Here is a 21,966-nt window from a genome sequence, read left to right as displayed (position 1 = left end):
AGATTACATTAATAAGTGCATAAAATAATGAGTGGCACATGGAAGTCACTATAAATACTATCTCTTGTCTTTATTTAACTTTGGGGTATTACTGGGATTAAACCAGAGGCCCCAATTCTAGACAAAAATCTCTACCACTGAGCTGTATTCTCAGACCTTTATTTTATTTTTGGACAAATTCTTGTTTCTTTCTGGGTCCGAGGCTAGTGATTTTCAAGAAGTATGAGAGTAATGTAGTGGTATGTGCCTGTAATCCCAGCACTTGGGAGGCTGAGACAGGAGGATGGTAAATTAGAGGCTAGCCTGTATATTTTGTCTCAAAATTAAAACACACACATACATGGGGGTTGTCAACTAGAATAATGGGGGCAGGGAGGGGAGAGTCTGACTTGTCGATCAAGGCTGACAATGTCGGGATGCTAAGGAGCCCAGAAGTGAAGATCTCTAGAAGAGATGTGTTTAGACCATGTCTAGGAATTGTAAATGTTCTCATTTTGGTCCTTCATCACGCTAACCCTTCAAAGGCAAAGATGACAGGCTTTTCACCTCTTTCCCTAGAGCCTAGCGTGGGACAGGTATAATGAATGTTGGTTGAATTAATGAAGGAGTAAGTCAGTTGAGATGGTTCACACCTGTAATCCCAGCACTGAGGAGGTGGAGGCAGGGAGATCAAGAACTCCATTCTCAGCTACGTAGCAAATTCAGTGTGTGCTACAAGAAACCTCTCAAAAGGAAGAGAGACCAGAATTCATAGGAAACTACATTAGAAGCAACACAGATGACTTCCAAAGCTTGGTGGTCATCTGCACTACTTGGAAAGTGATTTCAAAATGCACATATACAGACGGCATCCTGAATGTTGTGGTTCTGTAGGCCTGGTATGGGGCGGGAATAATTGTGTTTCAAAATCTGCCTGAGGGAACAAGGCCTCAAGTAGAGGGATTGGGACACCAACCCAGCCACCAAACCTTCAACCTACAGTTTGTCCTGTGTGCAGAGTGTTCTGGGACCAGAGCCTAGCAGAATCCTCATCAAAGAGACCAGAGAGGCTTCATCCTGCAACTGATGGGTGCAGATAAAGAGTCCAACAGTCAAACATTAGGCAGAATTTGGGGAATCCAAAGTACAGGGGGGAGAAAGGATTGTAGGAGCCAGAGGGGTCAAGAACACCACAAGAAAACTCACAGAATCAACGAATCTGGGCTCATAGGGGCTCACAAAGACTGAACCAACAACCAGGGGGCCTGCATGGGACTGATCTAGGCACTCTGCATGTATGTGACAGTTGTGTAGCCTGATCCTCTTGTGGGACTCCTAACAGTGGGAACAGGGGTTGGCTCTGACTCTTTTATTGGCTTTTGAGACCCTCGTCTGTGGTGGTAATCTAATTGTACAGAATTATTATTTTGATTGTATGTTAATAAATAAAGTTGTCTGGGGGTCAGAGCTATTAGAGCCATAGCAAGAGTGTGGCGGTGGTGGCACACGCCTTTAATCCCATAGATATCTGTGTGTTCAGGGTCAGAGCTATTAGAGCCATAGCAAGAGTGTGGCGGTGGTGGCACATGCCTTTAATCCCATAAGATCTCTGTGTGTTCAGGGATACAGTCAGCATTGGAGACATATGCCTTTAAGACCTAGGGGGCTGTACATTCAGACAGTGACGAGGCAGTCATGTGTTTGGGTTTACAACCAATGAGAAGGCAGAACGACATACTATAAAAAAACGAACCGACAGGAAGTAGGTCTCTTTTCGCGAAGCTGGGACAGCAGGAGGAAGGGTGAGATTTAGCTCTGAGCTCTGACCTCTCGGCTTTCTCTTTTACATTGTTTCTGTGTTTCTTATTTAATAAGACGGTTGGTTACATCTATATCTGGCGCCCAACGTGACAAGAATCCATTAAAAACTGCTTGGCTTGGCGGCAGGTCCGCTTTCCCGCAAGGGCGGCAGGCGGCCCGCGGCGGCAGCGGCCCGCGGCGGCGGCGGCGGTGGCACGTGGCGGCCGGCGGCGATCGGCTTCTTAGTCTGAGCAGCAGCTTCTTAGCCTGGGTCTAGTTCTGCTTGACCTCAGGCTGGACTATCGGTGAGCTACTTGCTTAAATCCTGCTTGCTTAAAGCCGGTGCGACAAACAACTCAGACCTGCCCTGCCGAACAGGACCCTGCCTGTAAAGCCAACGCACGTGGTCAGAGCTTAAGGAAGTCAGACCCAAGCCTTGACTCGGCACAAGAGGGAACACGTGGCTGCATTTAAACTTTAGCCAGCTACGCTTTCTTGTTCTCTCTCTCTTTCTCTCTCTCTCTCTCTCTCTCTCTCTCTCTCTCTCTGGATTTACACCTGGGACACTAGGTGGCTGCTTTGAAAATCCCCTCGGATTTCTACTGTTCTACGCAGATTTGGTAAGTCATAACATATCAGATATTTTAAAGGAAACTATCTAAAAGAGAATTTTTTCCACATTAAAAAACAAATGGGTTTTATGTGTACATTGGAAGAAAATTGGTTTTTGTTCGAAATTTTAGGCAGTCTGGCAATGGAACAACTATATAATATTAGTATTGGTGGAATTATGCACCTTATCACTATAATAATCCACATTTTAATATTTAAAAAGATAGTCAATTTAAGTGCCAGGATAACAGCTTTAGAAGAACTTGTTAAACCTGTAAAAATTCAGACAGAAGAAATTAACAGTGAAGTTGTTTCAAGTCGGGATCATAAGGTTGCAGAAAGAAAGCCTGTTTTCACACAGTCACCCTTAATTTATCCTGTAACCGTACAGCAGATGCCTGATCAAATGGCTACACAAAATACTTGGGCTCCAATTGAAATGTTGGATTTAAAAAGGTTTAAGGAGGCAATAGTATCTTATGGCATGCATTCCCCATATGTAAAGCAAATGTTAAACTCTTGGCCAACATATAATAGGATAGTACCACAGGACTGGCGGGACCTTGCACAAGGTGTTCTGGAACCCAGTCAGAGACTTCAATTTCTGACTTGGTTTAAGGAGGAGGCTAAAAACATAGAAAAACAATGGAGGGATAAAGGAATACAAGTTTGCCAGGATCAGCTTATGGGCGAAGGCCAATATGCTTCAGCACAAACACAATGTTTATATGATGTCCAAACCCTAATTTTATGTCGAACGGCAGCCTTGAATGCATGGGACAAAGTTGAGGAACCAGGAAAAAAATCTGAGTCATTTACAAAGGTGAAGCAAGGCCCAAAAGAGTCTTTTACAGATTTTTTACAAAGACTGGCTTCAGCAGTAAAGAGAATGGTCTCGGATTCAGAAGCTGGTAAGGCAATAATTGAATCTTTGGCCTTTGAGAATGCGAATGCAGCATGCAAAAGAATAATCAGGCCATTAAGGGCAAGATCTGCACCTATGGAAGATTGGATTAGAGAAACAGTTAATGTTGAAGCTGATGAGCATGATGATACATGGGTAGGAGAAGTAATTTCAAAAGGTTTGAGGAGTGTTAGATGTTTTAGATGTGGAAAGCAAGGACATTTGAAAAGGGACTGTAGACAGGTCATTCCCAGAAACAATGTTTCTTCAAGGAACAATGGCAACAGAATGCCCCTTCCTTCTGGAGTATGCAGAAGGTGTGGTAAGGGAAAACACTGGACCAACGAATGTAGATCAACAAAGGACAGACAGGGTAATCCTTTGCCTCAGTCTTCGGGAAACTCCCAGAGGGACCTCGCGCAGGCCCCCAGTGCAAATCCAGTTCAAACCTTTCCTGCAGCCATAGAGGAAATGCCTGCTCTGGAGAGCGATTAAATAACCAAATGCCTATTGGAATAAATCATGCTGGTCAGGTTGATGAAACAGAGAGAATAGAAAATTCAGGAGAAAACATAAAGAAAATTTTTTGGCAAACTTCTATTAATGAACAAAGACCAAAATTAACGATAAAAATAAATGGTGTTTTGTTGTCTGGTCTGGTAGACACAGGTGCGGACGTTACCATAATTGCACCAGAATTTTGGCATCCAACTTGGCCTCTTCAGGAGGTAAACGTTCAACTGTTAGGAATTGGGACATTATCTCAGGTGAAACAGAGTGCAAGATGGCTCGAATGTATAGGTCCAGAAGGACAGAGAGGAAAATTAAAACCATATGTGGCTAACATAACTATGAACCTGTGGGGTCGAGACTTGTTGCAACAATGGAATACTCAGATTAACATCCCTCCAATCTCAGAAACAAATCATAAACTAGCACATGTTACTGAGAGAAATATTAGAAGATATTGTTGTAATGAGTGGTCACCAGCCATCCATATTATACAAGAACAGGGCACAATAACTGATGATCTTCCAAAGACACCAACAGCTCTACCTTTAAAATGGTTAACAGACAAGCCTGTATGGGTCCAGCAATGGCCTTTAACAACAGAGAAACTCCAGGCTTTAGAAGAGCTGGTAGAAGAACAGTTAAATGCTCAGCATATTGAAGAATCAACCAGCCCTTGGAATTCTCCTGTATTTGTTATTAAAAAGAAATCTGGTAAATGGAGAATGGTAACAGACCTTAGAGCAATTAACAAAGTAATTCAGCCAATGGGCTCTCTACAATCTGGGATGCCTTTGCCTACTCTGTTACCAAAAGGATGGCCTCTCATAGTTATTGATTTAAAAGACTGTTTCTTTTCAATACCCTTACAAGAAAAAGACAAAGAAAGATTTGCTTTTACAGTGCCTACTTATAATAATTCTCAACCGGTTAAAAGATTTCAATGGAGGGTCCTCCCTCAGGGAATGTTGAATAGCCCAACTCTGTGCCAATATTTTGTACAACAGCCATTGGAAGTGATACGTAAAAAATTTCCTAAATCTATAATTTATCATTATATGGACGATATTTTACTAGCTGACTCAAATGCAGATACTTTAGAAATAATATTTGAAGAAGTAAAGAAAATTTTGCCTTGCTGGGGATTACAAATTGCTCCTGAAAAGATACAAAGAGGAGATTCTATTAATTATTTAGGATATAAAATAGAGCTACAAAAAATTAGACCCCAAAAGGTGCAAATTCGGAGAGATAGACTACAGACTCTTAATGACTTTCAAAGATTATTTGGAGATATTTCTCATCTACGAACTATTGTTGGGGTAAAAAATGATGAACTGACTAATTTGTTCAGAACCTTAGAAGGTGACAAGGACTTAAATAGTCCAAGAGAATTATCACCTGAAGCTGAGAAAGAATTAGCCTTGGTAGAAAAGAAAGTGCATGAAGGACACGTGAATCGTATTGATCCAAAGCTGGATTGCATTTTGGTTATCTTACCTTCTAGGTGTTCTCCTACTGGAATATTAATGCAGAGGAAGATATTATATTGGAATGGATATTTTTACCAAATAAACCAAATAAAAAATTAAAAACTTATGTGGAAAAAATCTCTGACTTGATTTACAAAGGAAAATTGAGACTTCGTCAATTAGCAGGCATAGACCCAGCAGAAATTGTCGTACCATTAACTAAGGAGGACATTGAAAAATTATGGACAGAAAGTGAACCTTGGCAAAGAGCTTGCAGTAATTTTTTGGGAGAAATTAACAGCAAATATCCCAAAAGCAATAGAATTGATCTTATAAAGAGAGCTGAATGGATCTTGCCTCGAATTGTACGGCAAAAACCCATATCTGGAGTTCGTACATTTTATACAGATGCCAACAAAGAAGGAAAGGCAGGTTACAAATCAGAAAATTTAAGTAAAGTGGTTCAAAGTCCGTATAATTCAGTTCAAAAATCAGAATTGTATGCTATTCTGTTGGTATTAATGGATTTTTCAGAACCTCTCAACATAGTAACTGACTCTCAGTATGCTGAAAGAGTGGTGTTACATATTGAGACTGCAGAATTTATCCCTGATGCTTCAGAATTAACTTCACTATTTATTCAATTACAAGATACAATCAGGAAAAGGAATCATCCTTTATATATAACTCACATTCGATCCCATACTGGTCTGCCAGGCCCTCTAGCACAAGGCAATGATGAGATTGATAAATTATTGATAGGAAATGTGCTGGAGGCCTCAGAATTTCATAAAAAACATCACGTCAATAGTAAAGGTTTAAAAAAGGATTTTTCCATAACCTGGCAACAAGCCAAAGAAATAGTAAAGAAATGTCCTACTTGTTCCTTCTACAATCAGACGCCATTACCAGCAGGATGTAACCCAAAGGGTACTCAGAGAAATGAGATCTGGCAGATGGACGTGTTTCACTTTGCAGAATTTGGAAAATTGAAATATGTACACCACACTATCGATACTTATTCAGGATTTCAATGGGCAACTGCTTTGAGTTCTGAAAAAGCTGATTCTGTAATCACTCATTTGCTAGAAGTTATGGCCATCATGGGTATACCTGCACAAATCAAAACTGACAATGCTCCATCATATGTCTCTGTTAAAATGAAACAGTTTTTTGCTTATTACAATATAAAGCATATTACAGGCATACCACATAATCCTACAGGTCAAGCAGTTATAGAAAGATCAAACAGAACTCTAAAGGATATGCTAAATAAACAGAAATGGGTAACAAAAACCCCCAGAAATAGACTGCATAATGCTCTTCTAACTTTGAATTTTCTGAATGCCAATGAGAAAGGAACAACAGCTGCAGAGAGACATTGGATAATAGAAAAAACTACAGAATTAAATCAGCCTATATACTTTAAGGATGTGCTGACCTCAGAATGGAAACCAGGGTATGTATGTATTACATTGGGGACGGGGTTTTGCTTTTGTTTCTACAGGAGAAGATAAGCTGTGGGTACCATCAAAATTGATAAAGGTTCGATTTGAACAAGAGAGACCTCTTAATTGAGGAGGTGATAGTTCATCAACCAGCATGAACATCCAATTTAAACTAACTTGTATCAATAACACATGCCTTTTCATTTAATCAGATAATAACTTGTCAAAACGAAACATCCCCAAAATTAGTCTTGGGGAAAGGTTTTTGTTCTTGTCTTTTAGGAGAATGAAGGTTAAGGAATCTGAAGAACACTGGACAAATGAGACAACTGAAGAAAAGTGACAAATCATCTATCCCAAGAAACAGAGTGAAACGGTGTATGGGTATATATTATCTAAAAAAATTTTTATGTCTTCCTAAATGTTTGTTTCTGCTTTTCTCTAAAGATTTAACACTATTGGTCTTCTAACAGTCCCAGTTCAATTAAAATTTAAAGCTGACTTTGGAGTTGGAGAATGGCTCTCTCCTTCTTTAAAATCAAGCATGTTGTTAAAAGGAAAATGCAAACTCCCTGTATCATGCCAGAATAAGAGCCATCTTCTGCTATGGTACAGGACAAAAGCAAAATTAATTAAGGGACTATTCTATTACTAATCTCAACTCTTTGATTCTATTCTGATTCTTTAAACTTTTCTCAAAGTATAAATTTTATATCAAAATTTACAAGATTAATATATATATATACATTTTAAACTTGTTAAGATATGAATGGTCACATAGAGTACTAACTAATTCTAGAAAAAAGGCTAGCTGCATATATATGTTTTTGTGTTCGAGTCTCTTATCAGTTTTCTGCAGGAAATCACGGCCAGGCCTAACATCAACTGAAGTCTCCAGAAAGAAGATGGGGCCCCACAACAACAACAATTCCACGTGGACAATAATAATATCGTTAAGCTGACAAACATCATCCACAGATCAGCTTTGAACTACAAGGTGCTCAGAGCAATTTTGAGATGACTAGCTGAGATGATCCAGTCTCAAAGACTACTTGAATAAGGACTTGAGATAAACCCTGAACTTTGGCATTATACACAGACTGGATAATGAAGGATATAGTTACCTCTCCTAGAATTTGACAATTAACCTAAAATTTTTCTTTCAGGATAAAGAAAACTTCGCCCATACCCAGCAGGAAGCAATTTTAAGAATACGACGCCCACATTCCCAAAGAGGTGGTGTGGGGCGGGTGGTTTTTTGGTCTTTTTAATGGGTTTTGGGTCTGGGATAATTTTCAGTGTTTAGGGGGGTTGGTTACAAGTTATTGTCAAGGGTTAGGAAAAAGGCTAAGCAAAGGAGATTAGATTTAAGGTTCTTGTTTAAAAAAAAAAAAAGAAAGAAAGAAAGAAAAGAAAAAGACAATTACTAATTTTAAATACTTTACATTGGATTGGATTGTTTTATATTGTATACAAATTTGAAATTGATATTGTTAGAAAATGCTATATGTATATTTCTAATTGTATTTATTCCATCCATTTAACAATGTAATGCAAATTTCTGATCCTTGAATGTTATTATTATCAACTATTAGGATATAAAGAAATGAAAGCTAGTAGTTAGACATTATCATAGAACTTGTAGTCATATTAGATATGTTTTAAAATTGAGCAGAGATGTTTTAGACAGGTCATCTTCAAACCCTTCAGAGATCTACAGAATATGGCATTTAAAATGTTTTAATAACTTAGAAAATTTTTCTTTTTTGAGACATGTCGGCTCCTGGCAGTACCAATCTACTTTAGAGAAAATATGGGCATTGAAGAAACTGCATATGGAGTCAACTTTCATTCTGGCAAAAGTTAGCCACTGGACAACAAAGTATCCTCGAATCAACAGGACAAAATGGACAGACAGATCACGAAACAAGGGACTACTGATTCTTGCCAAAACAAGTGTGGTTATGGCTTTATCAAAAGGCATCTTCTGAGGCCAGGACAATATGGCCCCATCCCTGAAATGGCCTTCGCATCCGGAAAAGGTACGGTGCCCTTTTCTTCAAAGCAGCTTAACAGGCAGAGGGCCGATGGATTCTGTTGTACAATGGAACAGCAGCTGAAAGCTCATGCCTCTCGAAAGTAGACTGGCATTTAATAGAGGGATGTGGAGAAGAAGGGGATGCTGAGATGAAGCCATATATACACAGCCAAGAAGAATGGACAGCTGAATTTAAAAACTGTCAACAATTTCCAGAATTTAAAATCCTGAATCATGACAGGACACTAGTGGAATTCAGGTGTTTCTGGTACGTGGACTGCTCTCACCCAATGTGAGGTTGAACTGTTGACCTTGTGTACATCCTACTTCACAAATGAGTCTGTCAGATACACTAAGCCTATAGACTGAAGATGATGCCCCAACACTGCGGAGAAACCTCAGGTGACTGTCCAGGCAGCTGGCTGTTTCTGTCAACTCACAAAATTTTTTGGAAGTTGCTTGCATGCACTTCCTGTTTTTATTTTTGTTAGCTAATATTATTCCCTTCTTGGGTCTCTGAGGGAATTGAAGATTAGTTAGTTATGGTTGAAGATTAGTTAGTTATAGTTGAAAATTAATTAGGATAGAAAGTACATTAGATACATCTTGGAATTACCAAAATAGGATAGATAATGGAATTATTTTCTCTGATTTGTCAAATACCTGTTTAGGTATTTATTACTTGTATATATTGTATATAGTTATTGTACTTTTGTATATAGTTTTCCTTTGTTAGTTATAACCTTTTGCTTTCTTTTTCTTTTTATTAAAATAGAAAAGGGGAAATGTGGTGGTAATCTAATTGTACAGAATTATTATTTTGATTGTATGTTAATAAATAAAGTTGTCTGGGGGTCAGAGCTATTAGAGCCATAGCAAGAGTGTGGCGGTGGTGGCACACGCCTTTAATCCCATAGATATCTGTGTGTTCAGGGTCAGAGCTATTAGAGCCATAGCAAGAGTGTGGCGGTGGTGGCACATGCCTTTAATCCCATAAGATCTCTGTGTGTTCAGGGATACAGTCAGCATTGGAGACATATGCCTTTAAGACCTAGGGGGCTGTACATTCAGACAGTGACGAGGCAGTCATGTGTTTGGGTTTACAACCAATGAGAAGGCAGAACGACATACTATAAAAAAACGAACCGACAGGAAGTAGGTCTCTTTTCGCGAAGCTGGGACAGCAGGAGGAAGGGTGAGATTTAGCTCTGAGCTCTGACCTCTCGGCTTTCTCTTTTACATTGTTTCTGTGTTTCTTATTTAATAAGACGGTTGGTTACATCTACACTCGTCTTCATACTGGGTCACCTTGCCCAGCCTTAATACATGGGGAGGTGCTTAGTCTTACAGCAACTTGATATGCCATGGGAGACCTGCCCTAGGGGGAGTGGATTTGGGGGGAGGGTGTAACAGAGGGGATGGGGTGGGAAAGTAGGACTGGGAGGAGAGGAGAGAGGGGAAACTTCGGCCAGGATGTAAAAGAAAAAAGGAAGGAAGGAAGGGAGGGAGGGAGGGAGGGAGGGAGGGAGGGAGGGAGGGAGGGAGGGTGATTTTTAAAAAAAAAAATGTGTTGAAACAGAGCAGATAACAGAACGAAAGCCCAGAGAATGGTGGCACAGTGAAATCCCGGCCACAAGGGGACAATAAGTAGCTTCTTACTTTCTATTCTTTTTTGCTTCAGCATTCTGTTTTCATGCCAGTCTCTTGATCTGGGACTTTCTTCTTGCTGCCTCAATTTCCCACAAAAGGACAGACTATTGAAGATTTAAGGAGTCTACAGGTTCAGGGCTGGGGAAGTGTCTTTTCTTCCAAGGATAATGGACCTTCATACCAAAGTGACTGGGGCTCTGAAATCAAGCCTTGTTTGAGATGAAACAGTACTGACTTATCTTTTTAAAGATATGTTATGCATACGGGTGTTTTGCCTGCACGTATTTCTGAGTACATGTGTGCGGTGCCCGAAGAAACCAGAGGATGAAGTCAGAGTCTCTGGAACTGGAGTTACAGATAGTTGTGAGCCAACCTGGGGCGCTGGGAATCAAACCTGGGTCCTCTGCAAGAGCAGCCAGTGTTCTTAACCCACTGAGCCATCTCTCTAGCCCCCTAAACTACATTAATCTATCTTTAATCAATCTTGTGTCCCCCACTCTTGGAGCAGGCAGAGCACAGCTTTCCACTAATGTCATCACCATGACAATAATCACAGATGACATTTGTATAGTGTTGTCTTGTGGCACGGGCCATTGTCCCAAGTCCTTTGTGGTAATTTATATAGGCTGGAGTCTACTCTTAGGCCCAATTTACAGCGGAGAGATTAAGGCACAAAGCAGTCCAAAAGGTTCCCAAGATGACATGGTCAGTAGGAAGGAGTTGGGCATGAACTCAGACAAGACGACTAAGGAGACATGCTGAAATATGCTACCCGGGGTCAGTGTGGTAGCACAGGAGGATCGGAGTTCAAGGCTATTCTTAGCTACAAAGTGAGTTGTCGTCCACCTTGGGCCAGCTGGGTCAATTTATAACGATCCTGTTATGAATTACAGTGTTTTCATTGTACATAGAAAGTTCTCTATTCTGATCGAGACCCTGTCTCAAAGGACCAAAAAGCAGCATTATTGACAACAGCCAAAACAGAAGAGAAAAAGAAGTTGCCTCTGCTTGACTAGAATTCCCCACAAGTGTGTACTACATGCTCTGCATTCACAGCTCCTATCTCAGGGAAGGGCATTCGTTGTTTAGGACACAGCTTCCTAAACTGTGGATCTCACCCGCCTCCCCATGGGGTCACATAGAATGTGGGGTCAAGGAAAATTTGACAGCAGTACAATTTGGTTTCTGAATGCCTATAGATAATATATATATATATATATATATATATATATATATAAATTCAAAGTCAAACATATAATTGCAGGGTGTTTCTGGCAGTTCCCGCCTGTGCTGTGTCACACGACATCACTGTAACCTTGAATATATGATATGAGTGCTGTGCCCAGCACACACCCTCCCATCACACAATGCCAACCAGCACTACCAAACTCATCTCTGCTCAGACTCAGGACTATGGTGTGCAACCAATTGCAGTGCATACAAGGTTTTCTGCTCTTAAGGAAACTTAATTACAGAAAGCAAAATGTTTAAGATTTTCCTCTTGTTATTCCTAAATATGGGAGTAACAAATTAGTGTATCTTTGAATTGGATTGTGTCAGAATGTTTTGTCTAATTAATTTTTACATTCATGTATTTTGAGTATGGGTGTGGGTGGGTATAGGTATAGAAAGCTAAACTTTCAAGAGTCAATTCTCTCATCCCACTATGTAGATTTCTGGAATTGAACTCAGGTCTTCAGGCTTGGCAACAAGCACCTTTACTTGCTGAACTATCTTGCTGACCCAGAATATTTCATTTTTAAAAATGGTGTTTTGAACCCCTTTAAAGCCTGCCCAACAACCCCAGACTGCACATCCCTCCCCCTTTACCCCCACATCCCTGATTCTATATCCTGCTCTACAACTTCAGAAAAAGACTTCTGCTTTACCAGAAGCCAGGTGGGATCTAGGGACCCTTATCCCCCCAAATCCCAGAGGGGATACCCTACTGGAACTGAAGACTCCCTAGTCACTAGAACCCTTAACCGTTTAGGCCAGAAGACCAGAGAGGAAAGAGAAACTAAGGAACTAAATCATCCAACAGAGACAAATGCAGGAATCAACACCTAGACCTATAATCACCCCAAATCCAGATGCCTAAATGCCAGTGTAAGAACACAATCAATAACAGAAAAGGCAATATGGCATCACCAGAGCCCAGCTATCCTACAACAGCAAGACCTGAACAATCCAACACAGCTGAAACACAAGAAAATGACCTTAAAATTACTTTATGAAGAAGATAGATGTCCTTAAAGAATATATGAACAAATTCCTTAAAGAAATTGAGGAAACGAATTGACTAACCCTCAAAAAAAATGGCAAAAAATTGGAAGAAATCAATAAATCCCTAAAAGAAAGCCAAGAAAACAACAACAAATGGATAAAGGAAACTGTGCAAGACCTGAAAATGGAATTAGAAGCAATGAACACACACACACACACACACACACACACACACACACACACACACACACACACACACACACACACACAAATAGAGGGAATCCTGGAAATGGAAAATCTGGGTGAGTGAACAGGAACTACAGATGTAAGCATCACCAATAGAATACAAGAGATGGAAAAGGGAATATCATACATGAAGATATGACAGAAGAAATGGATATATATCTGTCAAAGAAAATGATAAGAATAATAGGAATAGTAGGAGAAGAAACCCAGCTCAAAAACACAGAAAATATATTTAACAAAATCACAGAAAAAAATTTTTCCAACCTAAAGAGGGACATGCCTATAAAGGTACAAGAAACTTACAGAACACCAAATAGATTGGATCAGAAAAGAAAATCCCCTCGCCACATAATAATCAAAACACTAAACATATGTAACAAAGAAAGAATATTAAAAGCAGCAAGGAGAAAAGCCCAAGAAACATACAGATCTATTAGAATCAAACCTGACTTCTCAGTGGAGACCCTAAAATGTAGAAGGGCCTGGACGGATGTCTTGCAGACTCTAAGAGACCACGGATACCCACACAGACTACTGTACCCAGCAAAACTGCAATCACCCTCAAAGAAAACAAGATATTTCATGACGAAGTCAAATTTAAACAATATCTATCTATCTGTAGGCTGGCCCTACAGAAGGTACTAAAAGGAAACTCCAACCCCAGGAAGTTAATTACATTCACAAAAACACAGGCAATAGATAATCTCACACCAGCAAAACCCAACGAAGGGAAACAAACACACACACACATACACACACACACACACACTACCATCACCACCACCAAAATAACAGGAATTAACAATCACTGATCATTAATATCTCTCAATATCAATGGACTCAATTCACCAATAAAAAGACACAAGCTAACAGATACTAAAACAGTATCTATCTATTTATCACTAAAACAAAATCTATCATTCTGCTGCATATAAGAAACATGCCTTGCCGGGCAGTGGTGGCGCACGCCTTTAATCCCAGCACTTGGGAGGCAGAGGCAGGCGGATCTCTGTGAGTTTGAGGCCAGCCTGGGCTACCAAGTAAGTCCCAGGAAAGGCGCAAAGCTACACAGAGAAACCCTGTCTCGAAAAAAAAAAAAAAGAAAAAAAGAAAAAAGAAAAAAAAGAAAAGAAACATGCCTTAACACTAAAATTAGACATACAACTCACAGTAAATGGTTGGAAAAAGATTTTCCAATCAAATGGACCTAAGAAGCAAGCTTGTGTAGCTATCCTAATATCTAACAAAATAGACTTCTAACCAAAATTAATCAAAAGAGATGGAGAAGGGCAATTCATATTCATCAGAGGAAAAATCCACCAAGATGACATCTCAATTCTGAACATCTATGCACCAAATGCAAGAGCACCCACATTTGTAAAGGAAACATCACTAAAGCTTAAATCACACATAGAACCCCATACAACAAAAGTGGGAGACTTTACCATGCCATTCTCATCAATGGACAGGTCATCCAGACAGAAACTAAACAGAGAAATAACAGAACCAACAGATGTTATGACTCAAATGGTCCTAACAGATATCTACAGAACATTTCACACAAACACAAAAGAATATACTTTCTTCTCAGCACTGCATGGAACTTTCTCCAAAATTGACCATATACTTGGCCACAAAGCAAGTCTCAACAGATGCAAAACATTGAAATAACTCCTTGTATCTTATAAGACCACCATGGATTAAAGCTGGATTTCAACAACAACAACAACAACAACAGAAACAAGAGAAAGTCTACAAACTCATAGAAACTGAACAGTTCTCTACTGAGTTACCAGTGGGACAAAGAAAAAAATAAAGAAAGAAGTGAAGACTTCCTAGATCTCAATGAAAATGAATACACAACATACCCAAACTTATGGAACACAATGAAAATAGTGTTAAGAGGAAAAGTTCATAGCACTAAGTGCCTTCATGAAGAATTTGGGGAGATCTCCTACTAGTGACACCTGAAAGCTCTAGAACAAAAAGAAGCAGAGGAGTAGATGGCAGAAAATAATCAACTTGGGGGGAGGTGCTGAAATCAATAAGATAAAACAAAGAGAACAATACAAAGAATCAATGAAACAAAAAGTTGGTTCTTCAAGAACATTAACAAACTAGATAAACCTGTATCCAAACTAACCAAAAGGCAGAGAGAGAATATCCAAACTAACAAAATCAGAAACAAAAAGGGGGACATGACAGCAGACTCTGAGGAAATCCAGAGAATCATTAGGTCATACTTCCAAAACCTGTACTGTACAAAATTGGAAAATCTAAAAGAAATGGATAAATTTCTTAATAGATACTACTTACCAAAGTTAAATCAAGATGAGACAAACCATTTAAATAGACCAATAACCCCTACGGAAAGAGAAGCAGTCATTAAAAGTCTCCCAACCAAAAAAGCCTAAGGCCAAGATGTAGATGAAATTCTAAGTGGTCTTATTAAATAAGAAACACAGAGCCAAATGCAGAGTTATAAGCCCAGAGATCAGAGCAGTAGCCAAGAGCTAAGACCACCTTATCTTACCACTTGCTGCTGTCCTTCCCCTGAGAGAGAGACCTTCTTCCTGTGTCCCATCTTTTTATTGCCTTTCTGTTCTGCTTTCTCATTGGCTCTAAACCCAACCACATGATTTCCTCATCACTGCCTGTCTATATAGACCTCCAGGTCTCTATGGTTGGTACTGGGATTAAAAGTTCAGGTCACCTTGTTTTGGATATGTCCTTGACCACAGAGACTCAGCCTGCATGTGATCAGATTAAGGGTGTGTGCCTCCACCCCCTGACTCCCGCTTATGGCTGCTATGACTTCTGATTTCCAGGCAACTTAATTAACATACAAATAAAATCACATTTCAGCACAAATAAAATATCACCATACCAAGATAGTTTTAATACAGAATTCTACCAGATTTTCCAAGAAGAGCTAATACTAGCCAGGCGGTGGTGGCGCACGCCTTTAATCCCAGCACTCGGGATGCAGAGCCAGGTGGATCTCTGTGAGTTCGAGGCCAACCTGGACTACCAAGTGAGTTCCAGGAAAAGGCGCAAAGCTACACAGAGAAACCCTGTCTCGAAAAAAAAAAAAAAAAAAAAAAAAAAAAAAAAAAAAAAAAAAAAACCAAAAAAAAAAAAGAGCTAATACCAATACTCCTCAAATCCTCAAATTATTCCACAAAATAGAAACAGAAGGAATATTGTCAAATTCTTTCTATTAGGCCACAGTCACCCTGATAACCAAACCACATAAAGACTCAACAAAGAAAGAGAATTACAGACCAATTTCACTCATGAACAATGATGCAAAAATACTCAATAAAATACTGGCAAACCAAAATCTAAGAACATACCAAAAAGATCATCCACCATGACCAAGTAGGCTTCATCTCAGAGATGCAGGGATGGGTCAAAGTATGAAAATTTGTCAGTGTAACCCACCATATAAACAAACTGAAAGAAAAAAACCCACATGATCATCTTGTTAGATGCTTGAAAAGCCTTTGACAAATTCAACACCCCTTCATGACAAAAGTCTCGGAGAGATAAGGAATACAAGAGACAAACCTAAACATGATAAAAGCAATATACAGCAAGCTGACTGCCAACATCAAATTAAATGGAAAGAGAAACTCAAAGTGATTCCACTAAAAGCAGCAACAAGACAATGTTGTCCACTCTCTACATATCTATTCAAAATAGCACTTGAAGTTCTAGCTAGAGCAATAAGACAACTAAAGGAAACCAAGGGGATACAGATTAGGAAGGAAGAAGTTAAAGTATCATTATTTCCAGATGATGTGATAGTATATATAAGTGACCCCAAAAACTCTACCAGGGAACTCCTACAGCTGATAAACATCTTTAGTGAAGTGGCTAGATACAAGATTAATTTAAAAAATGAGTATCCCTCCTATCTATATACAAACCATAAATGGGCTGAGAAAGAAATAAGAGGATCAACACCCTTTACAATGGCCTCAAATAATATAAAATAACTTGGTGTAACTCTGACCAAGCAAGGGAAAGACCTTCAAGAACTTCAAGTGTTTAAAGAAGATATCAGAAGGTGGAAAGATCTCCCATGCTCATGAATTGGTAGGATTAACATAGTAAAAATGGCCATCTAGCCAGGCGGTAGTGGCACATGCCTTTAATCCCAGCACTCGGGAGGCAGAGGCAGGCAGATCTCTGTGAGTTCGAGGCCAGCCTGGACTACAGAGCAAGTTCCAGGACAGATACCAAAACTATACAGAGAAACCCTGTCTCAAAAAGCCAGAAAAAAAAAATGGCCATCTTACCAAAAGCAATCTACAAATTCAATGCAATCCCCATTAAATTCCCAACACAATTCTTTACAAACTTTGAAAAAAAAAACAATGCTCAGCTTCATATGGAAAAAAAAATCCAGGTTAGCTAAAACAATCCTGTACAAAAAAGAACTTCTAGAGGTATCACCATCCCTACTACAGAGCTATAGTAATAAAAACATAATGGTATTAGCATAAAAAGACAGGTGGATAAATGGAATCAAATCGTAGACCCAGACATACATCTATATACCTATGAACATCTGATTTTCAACAAAGAAGCCAAAATTATACAATGGAAAAAGAAAGCATCTTCAACAAATGGTGCTGGTCTAACTGGATATTGGCATGTAGAAGAATGCAAATAGATCCATATCTATCACCATGCACAAAACTCAAGTCCAAGTAGATCAAAGACCTCAACATAAATCCAGATACACTGAGCCTGATAGAAGAGAAAGTGGGAAATAATCTCAAACACATTGGCACTGGAGACAGCTCCATGAACAGAACACCAATAGCACAGGCGCTAAGATCGCCAAATAATAAATGGGACCTCATGAAGTTGCAAAGTTTCTGTAAGGCAAAGGACACCATCAGTAGGACAAAATGGCACCCTAGAGAATGGGGAAAGACCTTCACCAGACCCACATTCAACAGAGGGCTGATTTCCAAAATATATAAAGAACTTGATAAGCTAGATATCAACAAACCAAATAATCCAATTAAAAAATGGGATACGGACCTAAACAGAGAATTTTCAACAGAAGAATCTCAAACAACCAAGAAACATTTAAGGAGATATTCAACATCCTTAGCCATCAGGGAAATGCGAATCAAAATGACTCTGAGATTCCATCTTATACCTGTCAGAATGGCTAAGATAAAAAACACAAGGGACAGCTCATGCTGGAGAGGATGTGGAGCAAGGGGAACACTCTTCCATTGCTGGTGGGAGTACAAGCATGTACATCCGCTTTGGAAGTCAGTGTGGTGGTTTCTCAGAAACTTGGGAATGATCTACCACAAAGACCTAGCTAGACCATTCTTGGGCATATATCCAAAAGATGCTCAATCATACCACAAGAACACTTGCTCAACTATGTTCATAGCAGCTTTATTTGTAATAACCAGAACCTGGAAATAACCTAGATGTCCCTCAATCGAAGAATGGATAAAGAAAATTTACATTTACATGATAGAGTATTATTCAGCTGTTAAAAACAAGGATATCAGGATATTTGAAGGCAAATGGATGGAACTAGAAAAAAACCACCCTGAGTGAGATAACCCAGACCAAGAAAGATAAACAAGGTATGAACTCACTCATAAGTGGATATTAGTTGTAAAATAAAGGCTAATCATTCTACAATCCAAAGCCTAGGAGACAGGGAGACTAGGTAACAAGGAGGGTTCATGGAGGGACATCCAAATCTTCCTGGAAAGGGGAAAATAGAAGAGATTTTGTGAGTGGACTGAGGGTAGGTAGGGATGGAAACATGAGCAATCAGGTTGCAGGGGTGGAGGGTATCCAGGGGAACAGTACTGAAAGAGACTAATGGAAAGGGGAGGGGCATTTCTGGGTCAGGTAAAAAACCTGGAGCAAAGGAATCTCCCATGAATCTACAAGGAAGATTCCAGCTTAGATTTCTAGCCATAGCAGATACATCGCCTGAACTGTCCATCTCCTGTCCAGATTGGTGCCTAGCCCAATTGTCATCAGAGAGGCTTCATCCAGTAACTGATGGAAACAGATGCAGACCCACAGTAAAACATTAGGTGGAGTTCGGGGAACCCTGCAGAAGTGGAGGAGAAAGATTATAGTAGCCAGAGGGGTCAAGAACACCATTGCAGCAGGCCACAAGAATATATTATAGAGATCCAGCTGTATATGATAAGCTATACCTTGATGGACCAAGGAGTCCTTCAAGTGGAAGCCACTTATCAAGGAATATTTGGTGTTATTCAGCTTTTCATATATATCAGCTGTCTTTTGCTATGAAATTCTTGTGTCCTCATATACTACTAGGCCATATGGCAAACAGTTAAGCTTCTCAGACCTACTGCTGATCCACTAGGTAACACCCCTGCAAAGCCTAGGAGACAGGCAGACTGTAGATGCATAGCTTTGTTTCTTGTGCGAATGAAGCTCAGACCATCCCCTTTCTTCAGGCCTAGGAGCATTGCAGAGCTACTGACTCAGGACAATAGGGCTTTTTTGCATAACCAGGTGCAGTAAAGACTGAAGCAGAATTCCTGGGTGAGGCAGAGCTACATGGCCGGGAGAGAAGGGAAGAAGGCAGAGTTTGTGTAGATAGTAAGGCAGAATGGCTCAGGCTGAGGAGTAGAGCAAGGAAGAGTTATTTGTAGATTGTAAATGAATCAGGTCAGGAGAGGAGAAGAGAGAGGAAAGATGGAGGATGAAGGAACAGGGGACAAAGATGAGATCAAAAGCCTAAGAGCTTAATTATTACTAGGGCTATGAGGGGACAGAAAAAGGGACAAAGAGGAACTGGGTGTCAGGATGGAACTGGAGCTGTATAGATAGAATTTTGTCTTAGAGAAATAAAGTAACGGACAAAAGAACATGGTGTATATAGATTACTTTCCCTCAGATAACACCCACCACCCCATCCCCCACTCCCCGCCAGATATAGTGTCTTCCCCAGGACCCTGGGAGGATTTTCTCAAGGCAGACCCTTGGGAAAATTCTAATACTCCATAAGAAAACTCACAGAATCAACCAGCCTGGGCTCATCATAGGGGCTCTTAGAGACTGAACCAACAACCAGAGAGCCTGCATGGGACTGACCTAGGCCTTCTGCATATATGTGACAGTTGTGTAGCTTGAACCTCTTGTGGGACTCCTAGCAATGGGAACAGGGGCTGTCTCTGACCCTTTTACAGGTGTTTGGGACCCTACTCCTCATACTGGGTCACCTTGCCCAGTCATAAGACAAGGGGAAGTGCTTAGTCTTACTGCAACTTGATATGCCATGTTTTGTTGATGCTCATGGGAGCCCTGCCCTTTCCTAAACAAAATCAGAGGAGGAGTGGATTCGGGGTTGGGAACAGAGATGGGGGGTTGGGGGAGGGACTGGGAGGAGAGGAGGAAGGGGAAACTGCAGCTGAGATGTAAAATAAGTAAATAAAATTTAAAAGTTCCTGTTTTGAGTAGCAGAGTAGCAATCCTTTCATACATGTGAATGTAGACTTGGAATCAGGACAAAATTTCTCACAATTGTTGAATGGCCCTCAACATACTTGCGCCATTTTTGTACCACATTTTTAAGTGAAACAGTATTCTCAGCATTGATGATTATAACATCGGAACGTTGATCAACTCTGCAAAATGTTGGAAATGCTCTATATCCTACAGCATCAAATATTCAGCCAAGCCTGGTGTGGTGGCACAAACCTCCCAGCACTCAGGAGGCAGAGGCAGATGGATCTTTGTGAGTTTGAAGCCAGCCTGGTCTACATGGTGAGTTTCAGCCATCTAGGGATACATAGTGATTTTAAAATTTCTTTTTCTTGCATGCAGCAGTGTTTGAGTCAAGGTCTCATTCTAGTCCAGGCTTGCCTTGAGCTCACTTTTGTAGCCAAGGCTGGCTTGAAACTCCTGATTCCTCAGCCTCCTGAGTGTTGTGATTACAGGTGAGCACTGCCACACCTAGGTTTAAACCTCTTAAATGCCTTAGTATGTGCAGGTAACAATGCTAGCCATTAGAGACAACAGAGAATAAAACAACCTGAGAGGACAGCTGAGTCCCAGAGATATGCCAGAGGGTCCTGTGCTCAGACACCTGGGAGCTAGAGGCAGGTTCCCTGACTCAAATCATCCCCTGAAGTTCTTAATTTGCCTTAGAAGCTGGGCATAGTGGTGCAGGCCTGTAATCCCAGTACTGGAGAGGCAGAGACAGAAAGATCAGTAGCTTGGATCATCCTGACCTACATAGTGAGTTTCAGGCTAACCTGTGCCACAAGGGGTCCAACAAACAAATAAACAAGATCTGACAGAGTCTGAGGTACACTGGAGTATCAGGCCAGCTAAAGGCAAGACCCTACTGTAAATATATAGACAGACAGAGAGACAATATGAAATGAGCAGTGGCCATGATCCTTTCCTCCTTTCTCTACCCTTCCACACTAGCTAGTGTTGCTCTTAGGTACTTGTCTCTTAGATGCTCATAGATGGCGACAGCTAAAATGAACTTCTGCTGATCTTCTTTGGAATTATGAATTCTACAGAATCCTGCAGGTGTGATGATGAGTCCACGCCCACCTGCAAATTGGATTCTGCTCAGCGAATGTCCCAGTCAATGGGCAGTGGGAGCCTCTGGAGGCCAAACAGGCAACCCTTGTATTTATTTTTGCTTTGGAGACACGGTCTCTCTTTCTAACCCTGGCTGGTCTGGAACTCACTACATAGACCAAGCTAGCCTTTAACTCACAGCGATCCACCTGCCTCTGCCTCCCAAGTATGCCACCACCACTCTAATTTTTTTTTTTTAAACAAGATGTGAACCAGTGGGTGAAAACCATAATTTTGTATGGTGCCAGAGATTGTTTTCAGTACCTACCTGGGCAGGATGTCAAGATGGGCAGTGCTGGAACAGGAAAGGGTCGGCTCTAATGTCAGCAACATGCGTGGATATGCAGTGATAGGCAGAGATATGCTTCTACGGCAGTGTGCTTTCTTTGGAGTTTTAAATCACTGCTGAGGACTCCTTCTGCTGTCTCTGTGCCACATTTCTAGCCTCCTACA

The sequence above is a fragment of the Peromyscus leucopus genome, chromosome 7 (assembly GCF_004664715.2).
Source record: "Peromyscus leucopus breed LL Stock chromosome 7, UCI_PerLeu_2.1, whole genome shotgun sequence".
Lineage (NCBI taxonomy): Eukaryota > Metazoa > Chordata > Mammalia > Rodentia > Cricetidae > Peromyscus > Peromyscus leucopus.
This window is presented reverse-complemented; position numbering follows the sequence as displayed.